The following is a 12272-nucleotide window of genomic DNA, read 5'->3' on the forward strand; positions in this document are numbered from 1 at the left end:
TCAAGAGTTCAAGACCAGCCTGGTCAACATAGTGAAACCCTGTTTCTACTAGAAATACAAAAATTAGCTGGACATGGTGGTGCATGCCTGTAATCCCACCTACTCTGGAGACTGAGGCAGGAGAATCGCTTGAACCCAGGAAGCGGAGGTTGCAGTAAGCCAAGATCGTACCACTGCACCCAGCCTGGGTGACAAGAGCAAAACTCTGTCTCAAAAAAGATAAATAAGGCTTGGGCCCGGTGGCTTATGCCTGTAATCCCAGCACTTTGGGAGGCCGAGGTGGGTGGATCACCTGAGGTCAGGAATTTGAGGCCAGCCTGACCAACATGATGAAACCCCGTCTCTACTAAAAATACAAAAAATTAGCCAGACATGATGGTGGGTGCCTGTAATCCCAGCTACTTGAGAGACTGAGGCAGGACAATTGCTTGAACCAAGGAGGCAGAGGTTGCAGTGAGCCGAGATCATGCCACTGCACTGCAGCCTGGGCAACAAGAGTGATACTCCACCTCAAAAAAATAAAAAAAATAAATAAATAAATAAATAAAAATTAGTCGGGCATAATGGCACTCACATGTGGTCCCAGCTGCTCGGAAGGCTGAGGCAGGAGCACTGCTTGAACCCAGGAATTCAAGACTGTAGTGAGCTATGATTATGCCACTGCACTCCAGCCTGCGCGACAGAGCAAAACCGTCCCACTAAAAAAAAAATATATATATATATATATTATACAGCTTTAAAAAGGGAGGAAATTCGGACACATCCTACAACATGGATGAAACTTGAGGACTTCATGCTGAGTGAAATAAGCCAAACACCAAAGAACAAACACGACACAATTCCACCTGTACAAGATACCATAGACTGGTCACACTCATGAAGACAGAAACTAGAATGGAGGCACTAGGGGCTGTGGGGAGGGGAATGGAGAGTTGCTTCCTGGGGACCGTTTCAGTTTGGGAAGATGGAAAACTTCCAGAAAAGGATGGTGGTGATGGTTGCACAACACTGTGAGTGGGTTCAATGACCCAGAACTGTACACCTGAAAATGGTTAAAATGGTCAATTTCCTGTTATGTGTATTTTACCACAATTAGAATTTTAAAATACATAGATTCAAGAAGCTCATAACAATCGCATTTCAAACTGAACTAAAATACATACGGAAAATGGCGCGATGCCTGCGCATACCGCTTGGCGGATCTGAACATACCTAGAGGAAGAGACAGAAAATGGCTTCCTCCCCAGAGCTGCCCTCTCTGTCCTCTGTCTATGTCACAACTGCCCACCCTTTCTCTTGTCATTATTCATGCTGAAATTCCTCCGGGAAAAGAAGGAGGCCCTTGGGATGGGGGCTGTGGGGGTGGAGGGGTTGGAAGGGCAGGTATGGGAGGAGGGAAGGGAGGTGCAGAAGGAGGCAAGTGGCCTGGGATACAGTCACCCGCAGCTGTCCTCATCCTGGCGCTTGGTCCCGTGTCGGTTTGACAAGCCGTTAACTCACCCCAGAACACTGTTATTGGCCTTGATGTGGAATCTTCTTTGAACCATTTCATGAGTTTTCATCAAATTTCTAGTGAGAAAAACAAAAAGGTTTATAGTTCTTTAAAAAAAAAAAAAAAAAATCTAGGCCAGGTGTGGTGGCTCATGCCTATAATTCCAGCACTTTGGGAGGCCGAGGTAGGCAGATTGCTTGAACTCAGGAGTTCAAGACCAGCCTGGGCAACATGGCAAAACTCCATCTCTACAAAAAATACCAAAATTAGCTGGGCGTGATGGGGCAAGCCTGTAGTCCCAGCTACTTGAGGGCTGAGGTGGGAGGATTGATTTGAGCCCTGGAGGCCGAGGCTGCAGTGAGCCGTGTTCATGTCACCGCACTCCAGCCTGGGTGACAAAGTGATACCCTGTCTCAAAATAAAAAAAAATAAAAGGCCGGGTGTGGTGGCTCACACCTGTAATCCTAACATTTTGGGAGGCCAAGGTGGGTGGATCACAAGGTCAAGAGATCGAAACCATCCTGGCCAAAATGGTGAAACCCTGTCTCTACTAAAAATACAAAACTTAGCTGGGCGTGGTGGCACACGCCTGTAGTCCCAGCTACTCGGTAGGCTGAGGCAGGAGAATCACTTGAAACCGGGAGGGGGAGGTTGCAGTGAGCTGAGATCGTGCCACTGCACTCCAGCCTCTGCGACAGAGCAAGACTCCATCTCAAAAATAATTAAATAAATAAATAAAAATAAAAATGCCGGGCGCAGTGGCTCAAGCCTGTAATCCCAGCACTTTGGGAGGCCGAGACAGGCGGATCACGAGGTCAGGAGATCGAGACCATCCTGGCTAACACAGTGAAACCCCATCTCTACTAAAAAAAATACAAAAAAAACTAGCGGGGCGTGGTGGCAGGCGCCTGTAGTCCCAGCTACTCGGGAGGCTGAGGCAGGAGAACAGCGTGAACCCGGGAGGCGGAACTTGCAGTGAGCTGAGATCCGGCCACTGCACTCCAGCCTGGGCGACAGAGCCAGACTCCGTCTCAAAAAAAAATTAAAATTAAAAATAAATAAATAAATAAATAAAAACAAAAATCTCCCCCAAAGGCAGTTTCTATGGATTTTTCCAAATAAATTGCTTTAGACTTGGAAAGCAGTTTCATCACAAAAAGCCATGCAGGTCCCTGGGCTTGGAGGGGTGGCTGCCTCCCTGGGGTCCACCCTGGGAGGCCCCACACTCACCTGGGTGTCCAATTCCAGAGGTTAATGTGTTTGCTAGGAAAAAGAAAAAAAAAAAGAATGCTTTCTTTCATTTCCCCCAAAGAAAGTGTGTGCCCACTTTTCCTAGTTTCTAGGCCAACAGACAACACATCTGTGAGTGCTAGAGGTAGCACCAGGGCAGAACCTAGGGCACCTGTTTGTCAGCCTCAGTCACTGCCACCTAATGGAATTAAAAATCATGTCACAGGGTTGCCTGAAAGGAGGATGGTAATGAATGTGCTCACTGCATTCTCAGATGTTAAGACCTATCCAATCATAAAAATCACCATTAAACACCATAAAATTACAAAAACAGTGTCGTGTCATGAATATTAAGGGAATCCCATGCTTTGGAACCAGTAAGGTGTCGACCCAGGTCTGTCACGTACTAGCTGAGTGACTTCTAGACAGTTTCCCTCTTGGGCTCTCAGTTTCCCCCTTGGTGAAATGGAGATGACACCCCAGTCGCTGTAAGGAGTAAGAATATTTCATGATGTCAGAATCAAATTGATATTATTCCAAGATCAGGCCAAGGGGGAGGGGCCCCAAACTCCCCTCAGCTCCCTTCACATTGGGGATGTCACTGACTCATAGTTTGCCCTCACACACTCCCAGTGGGCCAGGCTCATGGAGGGGACCAGATCTGTGAATGAAAACAAGCAGCATCACCCACAGTTACTGGAGGGCTATTCGTAACAGCAAAAAGGTGGATGCAACCCAAAGTCCATCCACAGATGAGTGGAGAAACAAAATGGGATCTGTCCATACAATAAATATGATCCAGCCTTAAAAAGGAAGGAAATTCTGACACATGCCACATCGATGAGCCTTGAAGACATGATACTAAGTGAAATCAGCCAGGATAAAAGGACAGAGACTGTATGATTCCCATTCATGAAGTATCTGGAGGGGTCAAATTCATAGAACAGAAAGCAGAATGGTGGTTGCCAGGGGCTGGGTGGAGGGGCAAGGTGGGTGAGTGTTTGATGGGGGCAGAGTTTCAGGCTGGAGAGATGAAAGAGTTCTGGAGATGGATGGTGATGATGGCTGCTCAACAGTGTGAATGCACTTAATGTTGGCAAATTTTATATGTTTTGATTCTATTCACAACAATCAAACATTTTTTAAATAAAAATAGAAATTGTTAAAATAAAAAAAAAAGAAAGAAATGAGCTACAATTTCTTTGCCCCTCAGAGGCAGGGGGAATGAGGCTGCCATGCTACTATATTTGTGCTACCTTGGAGGCACTTAGGACATAATAACTCTAATTTTTTGGTCAGCTTGGCTAGTTGTTTTGCTGTGTGTACTAATTTTCCAGTTCGGGGAGAAGTTGTTTCTCCGTTGTGTGGACGGAAGGCGCTTGTTTTTCAGGCTGGCTACACATCTGGCCCACTCGCTATTGTCTCATCACTGCAGCTCACCTCCATGGCACCCCTGCCGGGATTCCCTCTCGGTGGATTCTGTAGAACACTGCCCGGGGGCAGTAAGAAATTGTACCCAACGCTTGGAATGAGCTCTGGATTAGATGCTTGCTGAGGGCAGCTTTTGTGGCCACATGAGGTATGCTGGAGTGTTGCAGGAGGTGGCTAGTCAGGCTTGAGCGTGGCAGGAGAGGGCTCCCTCCACCTCACCAGGAATGTCAGGCGACCATCAGGTGATGGTCAGGCAGTTGTCACACTCTCTCTAAAACAATCATTGGTCACAGCCAGTGCCAGGGAAAGGCAGTCTCCCAATAAACAGAAACACCAGAAACTGGTGATCACAGCTTCCCAATAAGCTCCAGGAGTTGGGTGAGCAGCAACTTCTGTAAGGTTTTACATCAGAGAAGGAATTTTTCCAAGCCTTGTCAGCAAGGCCCTCCCCAACATACTCCCTTCCTCTAGAGCAAGTTCGGATCACCTTCTCACAACCTGTTCTGTTGATTGTCTGCTTCCCACCCTCTGGCTTTGTGGCTTTTGTGTTTGCCTGGCGTCGAACTCTAGGCACAATGCCTGGCACGCATAGGTTCTCGATAATACGTGCTGAATGAATGAACGTCGATAATACGTGCTGAAGGAATGAATGCCTCGTTAAACACTGTGGGAGTCAGACAGTCACGTCCAGGCCACCAAATCACACACTTGCAACCTCTGCTCTACTCGGTTCTAATAGGGCTGATGATTCACTCAATAGACACAAGTGCCAATGAGCTGACCTTCCTCCAGAAAAGTTGGTACTTGTTCATCTACCTCTGTGCGGCATTCGTGGGTGCGACGCACACAGAAGTGGACCCGACACTTCCGGCTTCCCACCAAACTGCGGATTACGTTGTCCAGTAATGGGCTGGGGGAGAGGATCTGCAGCCTCAAAGGGCTTCACTGGGTTCCAAATACCAAAATGGAAATAGAGACTTTTACAGAATATAGGAGGTGCCCTTCCTTCTTATTTTCCTTGAAAGTTCAAAGCACATTAAACAGGGGAGGGGAGAATGACTGACTTTTGAAAGTCAGTCATTTGTGCATGAGTTCAGTAAGCCGTAAGAAAGCTCTTAATCCCGGCTACAGCCTGCATAGCTGACTGTAGGAGGAGGCCCACAGAGGCCTGTAGGAAGTTGGCAGAGGGGTGAGGGTGGAGAGGGAGCTGAAGCACAGCCCCCAGGTCCCCCAGCCCCAGCCTCAATGGGCCTGGCCTCCCTCACTTCCCCAATGGCACCTGTGGGCTGCAGGTGCTGAGGAACTATGTACATGCACAATGGGTCACTTGTGGCAGAATTGAACAGAGTGGTCTTAAAAGCAGTCCTGAGCTACAAATTTTCACTTTCAGCGTCTTCGAAAACCATACAGAAAGTACAATAATCAGAAAGCACATCCCACCTCCATTTTAGCATTTACCTCGTGTGTGTGTGTGTGTGCGTGTGCGCCTGTATGTATATGTAAGTGTATCTGTGTATGTGTCCGTGTGTGTGTTCGTGTGTGTGTATGTGAGTGTAAGCCTGTGTCTGTGTGTATATGTGTGTGTATGAGTGTGTGTGAATGTTTATGTGTCGATGTGTGTGTTTGTGCTGTATGAGTGTATGTCTGTGAGTGTATCTGAGTGTGTCTATATGTGTATGTGAGTGGGTGTATCTGTTAGTGTGTGTCAGTGTGTATGACTGAATGCGTATGAGTGTGAATGTGTGTGAGTGTATGTGTCTGTGTGTATCTGTGTGTGTTTGTATCTGTGTGTGTCTATATGTGTATGTGAGTGGGTGTATCTGTGTGTTAGTGTATGTCAGTGTGTCTGTGAATGCGTGTGTATGAGTGTGAATGCGTGTGAGTGTATGTGTCTATGTGTATATCTGTGTGTGTGAATCTGTGTCTATATGTGTATGCGAGTGGGTAGGTGATATGGTTTGGCTGTGTCCCCACCCAAATCTCATCTTGAATTGTAGCTCTCATAATTCCCACATGTGGGAGGGACCTGGTGAGAGATCATTGAGTCATGGGGGCGGTTTCCCCCATACTGTTCTTGAGGTAGTGAGTAAGTCTCACGAGATCTGATGGTTTTATCAGGGCTTTCCCCTTTTGCTTGGCTCTCATTTTCCCTCTTTGCCTGCTGCCATGTAAGATGTGCCTTTCGCCTTCTGCCATGATTGTGAGGCCTCCCCAGACACGTGGAACTGTGAGTCCATTAAACCTCTTTTTCTTTATAAGTTACCCAGTCTCGGGTATGTGTCAGCAGCATGAAAATAGACTAATAAAGTATGTCTGGGTGTATAGTTAGTGTATCTGTTTGACTGTGAGTATACGTGTGAGTGCCTGTATGTGGGTGTGGGTGTATGAGTGTGAATCTGTGTCTGAGTGTGTGTGTGAATGGGTTTGTCTGTGTGTTAGTATATCTCTGACTAGGAGGGTGAATGTATCTGTATGAGTGTGTGTCTGTGTGTCTATGAAAGTGTATGTGTGTATCTATATGTATGTCTGTACATGTGAATGTGTGTCTGTGTATGTGATTGTGTCTGTATCTGTATGAGTGTGTGTGTGTGCGTGTGTGAATGTGTGTGAGCATGTGTTTGTGAGTGGGTGCCTGTGAGGATGTTAGTGTATCTATATGTGAATGTGTGTGTGAGTGTAACTGTGTGTAAGCATATGAGTGTATGGGGGGGGTGTGAGTTTGTTAGTGAGTATAGGTGTTTAAATGTATGAGTGTGGGGGGGTGTCTGTGTGTGTATATATATGTGTGTATGTGTGTGAGTGTGTGTGTGAGTGAATGTGTGTACACACTCTATTCCTTCTCATTGTACTCTCAGATTTGGTCTTAAAATATTTGGGACTAAATCCGGACAAAACATGAGGAAGATACAAAACCACAGAACGGCAGTGTGGCCTGGAAAGGAAGAACTTTTGTTTGTTTGTTTGTTTCTTGTTGTTTTTGTTTGTTTGTTTTTGAGACAGAGTCTCGCTCTTGTCGCCCAGACTGGAGTGCAATGGCACGATCTCGGCTCACTGCAACCTCCGCCTCTGGGTTCAAGCGATTCTCCTGCCTCAGCCTCCCAAGTAGCTGGGATTACAGGCGCCACCACCACACCCTGCTTATTTTTGTGTTTTTAGTAGAGACAGGGTTTCACCATGTTGGTCAGGCTGGTCTCGAACTCCTGACCTCGTGATCTGCCTGCCTTGGCCTCCCAAGTGCTGGGATCACAGGCGTGAGCCACCGCGCCTGGCCGGAAGAACTTTTTTTCTTAAGAAAAACGAAAACTTAGCATCACCGATGGGAGCCCGAGTCTCAAGCCTTCCCTAACCACACGCACTCCAGGGGTAGGTCCCAGAGCCTCCCTCCTTACCACCGCGAGTGGCGGCTGCACAGGTACAGACGTTTTTCAAAATTCACTAAACTGCATCATTAAAATTAATTTATATTGTTATATGTAAATTTTGTGTCAATAAAGTTTTCAAAGGAAATATATATATTTGCGGGTGCATATATGTAAATATATATCGATGAATACGAATCCTTAACTTGACACAAAATCGTCGACTCTTCCGTTCCATGTATTTCCCTCTCTTTGATTCTCAGCAAGGTTTTTATGGCCGAGCCGGTCTGCGGGCGAGAGGAACCCCACAGGATGGGGAGCCCGGCTGCTGCCAGGTGGCCCCGCCGCGTAAAGAACCACAGCTGGAGGGGGTGGAGGGTCCCGTGGCTGCTCTAACAAAATCCCACAGATGCGGTGGCTTACAGGCCGCCCAGTACAGTCGCATTCCCACAGTTCTGGGCGTCCGGAATCGGTCCCACGGTCCCCAGCCTCTGCCCCCACGGTCACTTCCCTTCGCCTCCTCGCCCTCTCCTACAAGGACGCTTTGATGACATTTGGGGTCCGCCCGGATCATCCAGGACGATCTCCCTAACTCTGGACCCTTAGCCTGGTCACATCTGCAGAGCCCCGTGGGCGATAGAAACTGGTGTTTGCAGGGGCAGGGATCAGGGCCCGGGCACGGCGGGTGGGTATTCCGGGCTGGATGGCACCGTCACCCCCGCCTTGAAAGTCTCGAACTTCCCCTCGCTTGGACCCCGTGGCGCGGAGCAGAGACGAGGGCGCCCCTGGAATCGACGGGAAGCGCCCCCCGGACAGGCCTGCGGGGGAGACCCGAGCCCCCACCCACCCTGTCTACACAGCGATTCATGCAGGAGCCTGCGCTCGAGTCCGAAGTCAGGCTGCGTGAGACGCCGCGGCGGCCCCACGACCCGACGGTGGAACCCGGGCCCGGCCGCCCCGCTGGCCTCCTCGTGCCTGCGCGATTCGAATGCTGCGGCTCCGGGCAACAAGGCCTGGCCACCCGGACACCAGGGAGCCGGCGGCTCAGGCTGGAGGAGAGCGGGTGGCACACTGGCGGGCAGGGGACACGGGACAGCCAGCCGGAGGGCAGCAAAGAGGGGCGAACTCGGGAGTGGGAAAGGGGGCAAGGCTGACTTCGCGGCTGCGGGGAGAACGGCCCAGCGGAGGGCACCGCGCCACGGCGGCCGGGGGCTCCGGTTCCGGGGCTGCTCCGTGGCCTGCGGGATGCGGACGCGCACGGTGGGCACCTCCCCAGCCCGCTGACCTCACCTCACACCTCACCCTCATGGCCCCAGCATTGACCCTGGGGGACGCGCGGGCTGGCCCTGTTGCCCACTCGGGGTACGCTCCCGAGGGACACGCGCGCCTTTGCTCTCGCAGGACGAGGTTGCTCAGCAACTTCCCCGGCCCCATGGACCCCCGGGGCGGCATCCTGATGTTTCAGTTGGGGGCATCCAGACGGAATCAAGACTTGGTCCAGATTCTGCACATGGCTCACGCCTATAATCCCAGCACTTTGGGAGGCCGAAGTGTTAGGATCACTTGAGTGAAAAGTTCAAGATCAGCCTGGGAAACATAGTGAGACCCCGCCTCTAAAACAAGTTAAAAAAAAACAAAACAAAACAAAACAAATTAGCCGGGCGTGGTGATGCAACACCTGCAGGTAGTCCCAGCTACTAGTGAGGGTGGGGAGGGTGGGGGGTGTGGAGGCTGCAGTGAGCTATGATGGTGCCGCTGCAGTCCAGCCTGGGCAACAGAAGGAGACCCTGTCTAAAAAAATAAAAAGCTTTGGCCTAAAGGGGAAAAAAATGGCCTAAAGGTTTGCTTCAGGTCACACCAGGATGCAGAAAGCACAAGCAGTGACTCCCGGGCAGCGCTGTGGGCTAATAAGCACGGTTGGTAAGAGGCAGATCCCCTGCTGAAGCCCAGGTCCTCAGATGCAAGCCCACAGCTCCTCCACTGAGCGCGACTAAAACCAGAGCCCAGGCAGCTTCAGGGGTGCAGAAGCAACGCTTGCCATCAAAACAGGTGGTTTGGGGGTGGTGAGAGAGGGAGGTGAGAGGAGAGGAGGGAGGGAGTGGGGTCAGGAGGCCAATGGGCACCCCTACCTCCTCACTAACAGAGCAGGCAGAGCTCTCAGCCTGGGCATGGTGGAGCCCACTATGGTGAGATCCTGCTGAAAATACCCTGCACTTTGAAAACAGCCACATCCAGGAATCCAGGATCACTGGGTGGGGACTGCAGTCCAAAGACAGGATGCTGAGCAAGGATGCTACCCACGTTTGTGTGAGCTGAACACTTCTAAAGCTAGAGGCTCTGTTTCATTTCATAGCAGCCTATTGGTTATCTAACTTTAGCTTACACAAGAGGCACTTGGAGGCCTTGTTAAAAATAGATTCCTGGGGCCGGGCACAGTGGCTCATGCCTGTAACCCCAGTACTTTGGGAAGCCGAGGCAGGTGGATCATGTAAGGTCAGGAGTTTGAGACCAGCCTGGTCAACATGGTGGAAACCCATCTCTACTAAAAATACAAACAAATTATCTGGGTGTGGTGGTGTGTGCCTGTAGTCCCAACTACTCGGGAGGCTGAGGCAGGAGAATTGCTTGAACCCGGGAGGCAGAGGTTGCAACGAGCCGAAATCGCACCACTATACTCCACCCTGGGTGACAGAGCGAGACTCCAGCTCAAAAAAAAAAAAAAAAAAGAAAAGAAAAGAAGAAAGATTCCTGGTCCCCAGAGCTTCTGCATCAGCAGGTAAGGTTAGAGTTCAGGAATTTGCATTTCTAATAAGCTCCCAGGTGATACCAATGCTGCTGGTCCATGGACCACAATCTACAAGAACCACTGTCACGCCAGAGACGCACAGTCAACAACCTGCACAACTATACACAGCAGCCCTAAACATCACAAAAGCACCTTTAACAAAAACAGCTTGCAGGCCTGCTTGTGGGAGAATAAACCAGGCTGAAAAAATGACAGCCAGGCCGGGCGCGGTGGCTCACGTCTGTAATCCCGGCACTTTGGGAGGCCAAGGCAGGCGAATCACGAGGTCAGGAGTTCAAGACCAGCTTGGCCAACATGGTGAAACCCCATCCCTACTAAAAATACAAAAAAAAAAAAAAAATTAGCTGAGCATAGTGGCAGGTGCCTGTAATCCCAGCTACATGGGAGGCTGAGGCATAAGAATCACTTGAACCTGGGAGGCGGAGGTTGCAGTGAGCCAAGTTCGTGCCACTCCACTCCAGCCTGGGCAGCAGAGCGAGACTCCATCTCAAACAAACAAACAAACAAACAAGCAAAAATGACAGCCAATAATGTCCATTATTTACAAGGCAAAGACAGGCATGAATATACTTGCAACCTAGATAATTCCCAAAGTGACTTAACTGCTTCGTTTTTAGGTTGTTGGTCATCTGACATTTTTGGCAAGATGACCACAGAAATGAAGCATGCCCTTCTCAGTGCATCACACCAAGGGGTGTGTGATACCATAGTGACTTAGTTAAGCACACCTTGGCTGTTTGCTTACAGCGGCATCTTCCCAGTTTCTCTGCTATAAAGCTAACAAGTTGGGGAGATACTCTGAGATGATGCAAAGCCTGTCTCCTCACACTTTCCCCCTGGATTTTAGCATCCATCAGTTGCTCTCACCTGCAGCATTTTTCCTGGGGGCTTTGCCCACGGCTGCCTTTCTATTGCTTTTTTTCCTTCTGCGTCTGCTCACTGGACCACTCCTTCTCAGCTGCCTTTGTCTCCATGTGAGCTCACCATGGGCTTGTAGACAACAAAATCCCAGGACTTTTACTGATAAAATAGCTAACATTTGTAAATGCACAGTTTACAAAGTGCTCTCACTTACACTATCTCATTTGATTTCCTCACATGAACAGCTGCCCAGAAAAGCCTCTGCATTCGGGGACCCCTGCAATGGGTCCAGCCTAAGTGGAACAGACAACACTGTCCTGGTTAAATCATCTTGTTCATTGGGTGCCAGCCCAGTTAGTTGAGTCATTTGCCGTATTAACGTGGTGTCACTGGGAAATGAAGTAAACGGACTTTCTCTATCATTATTCAAGTCATTGGTAAAAATATTGAACAGGACAGAGCTAAAAACCTATAAATTTTTATTTTCAGTAACACTTTACTATTAATTGGACTACCCAAAGAGAAAGAAAATGAGTAGTAGGGAGTTAAAGAATTATCTTACATGTATTGTTTCTTAGAAATTCTGAAGTCTATATTTAGCCAGATCACATGCTCTGTGACTGATCATAAACTCCTACCAACGGCAGAATTTTTTGTTTTCGGTTACTTTCTCTGGCAACTGTACTAGCTACCATGTGGTAAATGACACAAAAATCTCCTTGAACATATGCATATATCACTATCCTTCATATAGAAAATAAGTCCATTATCTTACAACGTCAGAGCAATTGTAGCCTACTGTGTGCCTGGTGAACAGTAGGTGTTCAATAAATACGTGTTGAAGTAACAAATGAATGCATGAATGAACACATGAGTGAATGACTGTAAAATGTAGAAGGTAAGAGGTTTAAAAATACGGGTTTGTTTTTCTTCCTTTTTTTTTTTTTTTTTTTTGAGATGGAGTCTTGCACTGTTGCCCGGGCTGGAGTGCAGTGGCACAATCTCGGCTCACTGCAACCTCTGCCTACCAGGTTCAAGCGATTCTCCTGCCTCAGCTTCCCAAGTAGCTGGGATTACAGGTGCCTGCCACTAT

The sequence above is a fragment of the Rhinopithecus roxellana genome, chromosome 18 (assembly GCF_007565055.1).
Source record: "Rhinopithecus roxellana isolate Shanxi Qingling chromosome 18, ASM756505v1, whole genome shotgun sequence".
Lineage (NCBI taxonomy): Eukaryota > Metazoa > Chordata > Mammalia > Primates > Cercopithecidae > Rhinopithecus > Rhinopithecus roxellana.